General features: G+C 38.3%; 1 long non-coding RNA gene across 1 annotated transcript; it reads left to right on the forward strand.

The window, feature by feature from the left end:
- The first annotated feature begins 1,209 nt into the window (after positions 1-1,209).
- On the forward strand, positions 1,210-2,330 carry LOC121493661. Its single transcript, XR_005988521.1, has 3 exons — positions 1,210-1,237; positions 1,588-1,689; positions 2,310-2,330. It is a non-coding gene; the product is annotated as an uncharacterized LOC121493661 (long non-coding RNA).
- Positions 2,331-5,446: the final 3,116 nt, after the last annotated feature.

Genomic DNA, 5,446 nt, shown 5'->3' on the forward strand with positions numbered 1-5,446 from the left:
CAGCTTTATTGACATAAAATTGGCATATACATTGTGTAATTTTAAGGGTACAACCTGTTGATGTGACACATTTCTATACTGCAAAGGATTTCATCATAGCATTAGCTAACACCTTCAACGTGTTACATCGTTATCATTTCCTTTTATGTGGTGCAAATGTTTAAGATCTACCCTCTGACTAACACAGAGATATTGTGTTGAGCTGATAACGACTTCCTCAGTGTGCCACCTTGGCTGTGCCTCATGGGAGAGAAAATATAGATCTCCCAACATGTCTTGCATTTTTCTTCCTACAAAAACCATCCAAATATGGATGTAAGACCCCTTCGCATGATGAGACCTCTCATCAGTGGTTTTCATGCTTCCCTATCTGGCAGAGCCCCCAGGATTGCTTATGGGTTTTGTTACAAAATACTCAGGCCTCTAACCAGGCCTACCATCTTAGAATGCTGGGCATGGGCCCAGGAATCACTCAATAAGCCCTATAGGAGAGGCTGATTCCCACAGCCATGTGGGAATCATGTTTTATGTGCTTGCTACTTCAATGCGTGAGCTGAAGATGACCTGAGGATTGGCAGCATCAACACCAAGCTTGTTATAAGATCAGAATCTCACACTCTACTCCAGACTGTCTAGATCTTCAAAAGTCCAGGAAACTCCTGTGCACACTAAAGGCTGGGCCTCCCTGGTCTATATGCCCTTCTAGGAGCAGAACCAGACTGTAGTATGCTCTGGGTGTGCGCTCTAATCAGCCTGCTTAGCCCTGAGGAGTCCATGGTTTGATCTGGTTCCTTTCTTCTCCTCCTCTCAGCCTTCTCCTCCTCTTGTCATCCTCCTTGTCCCCTCCTCCTCCCCCTTCTCCTCCTTCCTCTTCTTTTAGTTTCAGAGGTAGAATTTAGTGTCTTCATCTTGAATTAGTTTGCCACTTTGGGAGAACTTCATCAGGTAGCTTTATGAGAAAAGGTACACTGGGGCATAAATTTCTTGAGATCTTTCATGTTTCTATTGGATTTTCATTCCTGCTATGAAAATTTGATTCTCTAGTGCTCTTTCTTTTCTCCATTGAAACCTGTTCTTACTTCATGCATGCAGTATCTTCTTTTCTCCTTCAGGATATTGACAGCAACTTTTTGGAAGATTTTTAAATTCTTTCTTTTCATGGATTATTCTAACTTCTTTTTCTTTTTTTGCTTTGTTCTCTCTCATATTAGAAAGCCAGAGTCACCTCAGATGTCTGGTGAGTTTTGGTTCTTTGCTTCTGTTGAAGAATGGGATACTAACAAGCTGCTGGGAAGCTCTGGGTACAGGGGTGGCATTTGTTGACCATGGGATTTGCTATAGAATTATCTGACGGTTTTTATTATTAGGGAATCTGCAATGTTAATATATTTTAGTCTTTTCTCTTTGAGTGTTGAAATCTTCTCAAGGCTTTAGACATCTCAGAATAGTGTATGTTATTTAGACAATTATTTGGCCAGAGGATTTTTTCTTAAATGAAAACAAAAATCACAGTAACTTCAAGTCATTTCACAATTACATATGAATGTTGGCAGCTAAAATCTTTATTTCCTCATGGTTTCTTTCTAGGTAGTAAAGCCATAAATCTCACCATAACAAGTGAAACCAAACAGTTACAGTTAAAAAACATAATTTTAGTTCTCTACCTCCCTTCAGTCACGGGTATCTGAGGTAAGCAGCCAGTTTTGAACATTTCCACACATTTTTCCTTGCTCATATATACCTATAGACTAACAAATAGGAATATTTTTACTTTGTTTTTCACAAAAACTGGATCACACAATACATTACTCTGTATTTTGTTATTTACATGTAATGATGCCTTATATTCATCCGTCTTAAAATATAATTTTATAAATATCCACTTAACATTCAAAATAGGGGTTTTTAATCCCATATTGTGTTAATTTTACTGTTTAAGGTTTTTTTTCTTCTACAATCAAGATTGCAGTAAATGACCTTGTCTTTATTTCCGTACACCCAGATGCTTTTATTTCTATTGAGTTGATTCCCAGGTGTAGTATTTCTAGGGGAAAGGACATGTATGTTTTAAAATTTTCATAAATGTTGTCAATTGCTTTTCAGAAACTTGTAACAATTCACAGTTCTGTCAGTTGTATAAACTGGTAGATGAGTAGTGACATCTCATTTTGTTTTATTTTATGTTTTGTGGACTACTATCAAAGTTTTGCATCATTTCAAATGCTTGTTGGTCATTTGTATTTCTCTTTGTATTGTTGCTTATTTTTCTTTTCTTTTTTTTTTTAAAGATTTTATTTATTTATTCATAGACACACAGAGAGAGGCAGAGACACAGGCAGAGGGAGAAGCAGGCTCCATGCAGGAAGCCCGATGTGGGACTTGATCCCAGGTCTCCAGGATCACACCCCAGGCTGCAGGTGACACCAAACCACTGTGCCACTGGGGCTGCCCCTGTTGCTTATTTTTCTATTGAGCTGTTTGTCTTCATTATAAAAAAGCACTTAGATATTAGAGACACCAATTCTTTGTTAATCATCTGTTGTAAATATTTTTCCTTGTATATTGTTTTCTTTTTAATTTTATTTCTTTATACCAAAATTAAAAGTTTTCTACATGCTCAAAATTTGATTTTAGATACTTTTATGAAATTATTGAAGTCAACTTCCCATTTTATTTATTTACTAAATGATTTTATTTATTTATTTGAGAGAGAGAGGGGCAGAGGGAGAGGGAGAAGCAGACTCTTCACTGAGTAGAGAGCCTGATGTGGGTCTTGATCCCAGGACCCTGTGATCAGAACCTGAACTGAAGGCAGATGCTTAACTGACTGAGCCACTCGGGCACCCCTCAACTTCTCTTTTTTTTTTTAATTAATATATCTCATGAGAAATCAGATTTAAAGTGATTATTACATACCACTCACATTTTCTCCTTTATTCTCTATGCCCCGTGCTTCAGTTGCTCTTATAATCCTGTTTTCAAGATCTATGACATCTGCCTGTGCCTTCTCTCTTTTTGTGGAAATTCTCAATTATAGGCCTAGCCAATAACTTCTGTGCTGGAATGCTATTTATATATAAGTATAATCACATGAACTATTTAATCAATTTGCTCCATAGTAAAAGTTGATTTATACAATATTCTTTTTTTTTTTTAAGAGGGGGGTAAGGACAGAGGGAGAGAGAGAGAGAGAAGGAGAGGGGGAGAGAGAGAGAGAGAATCCCAAGCAGGCTCCACACTAGGCATGGAGCCTAATGGCTGATGGAGGGCTCAATCTCACAACCCTGAGATCATGACTTGAGCTGAAACCAAGAGTTAGATACTTAATAGACTGAGCCACCCAGGCACCCTCATCTAATATTCTTAAAAGTCTTAAAGAGAAGAGTGGTAGTCAATTTTTATTAAGCACATTCTTTAATAATTTATAAGAACTTGATATTGAGGTTTCTAGTCATATTGTAGTAGACGGAATTCTAAGATGATTCCCAAGAATTCCTTAACCTGGTGTACACCCTTTGTATAATCCCCTACACATAAGTGTAGATGGCATCTTTGAATATGATAGGCCAGTTACTTACTTGATTAGGTTATTTTATCTGGCAAATGGTGATGGTATCATTCCTGCCATGATCATGTTACATGAAATATGATGGGAGGAGGATTGAAAACCAGGAGATTGTTAAGCATGAAAGAACACATGGAAGGGGCCAGGCTAAGATTGTTCCTGGCCTACCACCAGCAAAAGCATAGAAGCCTTAGTCCTCTGACCACAGGGAACTGATTTTGGCCAACAACTGGACCCCAAGCTCCAGAAAGGAATTCAGCCTGGCTGACACTTTGATCTCAACTTGAGAGGCCCTGAGCAGAGAGACTACTTTAGCTATGCTTGGCCTTCTACTCTAAAGAAACCATGAGATAGCAAATGGATGTTTTTTCAAGCCTCTAATTTTGTGTAATTTGTTACATAGTAGTAGAAAACTGATGCATATATGGAGAAACATGTAATTATGAATCATCCACAATTGTGTCTATTCGTCAAATACATTTTCTCAGATTTAGAGTAAACCTTTATATGTAATTCACAGAAATGTTTAGAAAGGGATCACTTTCAGGTGATAAAGACAGACTTTAAGGAGGAGAGGAAATTTTGGAACTTTTTAAGTGATGTGAAAGGTGAAGGAGGCAGGTGGGCAGAGATGGGTAAGTCACTTGGGGTAAGATTTTGACTTGTGAAGAGGGGAATCATAGAGGAAACTGACAATAGAATACTACTTGCTAAGAAATTTTTGAAAATGGAAAAGTTAGTTTAATGTAAAAAAGAGTATGGTACAAGAATAGAAATAAGGTCTAACATAATTTAAAAAGTCCCATGTACTGGCTAAATGTTAACATTATTAATTTCTACTTTTGATATTTATATAAAGGAAGTTTTTTTAAAGTTTTATTTATTTATGTAATCTCTACACCCAAAATGGGGCTCTCAAACTCATGATCCTGAGATCAAGAGTCACATGCTCTTCTGACTGAACCAGCCAGGCATCCCTGTATAAAGGAGTCTTAAGTGAAGTATTTAATCAACAGTTTTTATAGTTCTGAAAGTATAACAAAGAGATCCAAGTACTCCATTAGCAATTTGGGTTGTTGGTTCTGCTTCCCATAGATTATTAACGATTGGCTCTACAATGCCGTCCCTCCCAATTCCCCCAGTAGATCTAGGAGATTGGGCAAGGGAAGAGGGAGTTGTCAGTCATGAGATTTTTGTCCCAATGGGAAACACGGTAGCTCTTCCCTCGCTTCCTGTTTCTTTCTCAGCTTGTGGGAAGAAGTGTAAGACATTTGTTCTCCCAGACAGTTGCAGAGATTTTTACTTCTGAAGCAATGCACTTTTTATGTAATCATAACAGCTAGGTCCCAATCTTCAAATTTGGGGATGGGGGGGGGATCTGGGTTGCACAATGCTTAGCATCTGCCTTTGGCTCAGGTCGTGATCTCAGGAACCCGGGATTGAGTCCCACATCAGGCTCCCCACAGGAAGCCTGCTTCTCCCTCTGCCTATGTCTCAGGCTCTCATGAATAAATAGAATCTTAAAATTTTTTTTTCAAATTTTGAAAGTGTATTATATAAATCTCCCCTTCCCCAAATGAAGGGAGAAAATTGAATATACTGGGGCTTCTTTCAAACTCTTAATGATTTACTTCTATCATTTAGTGTTTCATTTTGGCACTGGCTAGAACACTCTGTTTCATCAGTTGTTTTTTTTTTTTTTTCTAGTTTTCCAGTTTTGCAATTGCCCAGATGGTGAACTAGTTTATATCAAGAAGAAAAGAAGGGCAGCCCAGGTGGCTCAGCGGTTTAGTGCCACCTTCAGCCCAGGGCCTGATCCTGGAGACCTAGGGTGGAGTCCCATGTCAGGCTCCTTGCATGGAGCCTGCTTCTCCTGTTGCC

This window comes from Vulpes lagopus, chromosome 6 (assembly GCF_018345385.1).
Source record: "Vulpes lagopus strain Blue_001 chromosome 6, ASM1834538v1, whole genome shotgun sequence".
Classification (NCBI taxonomy): Eukaryota; Metazoa; Chordata; class Mammalia; order Carnivora; family Canidae; genus Vulpes; species Vulpes lagopus.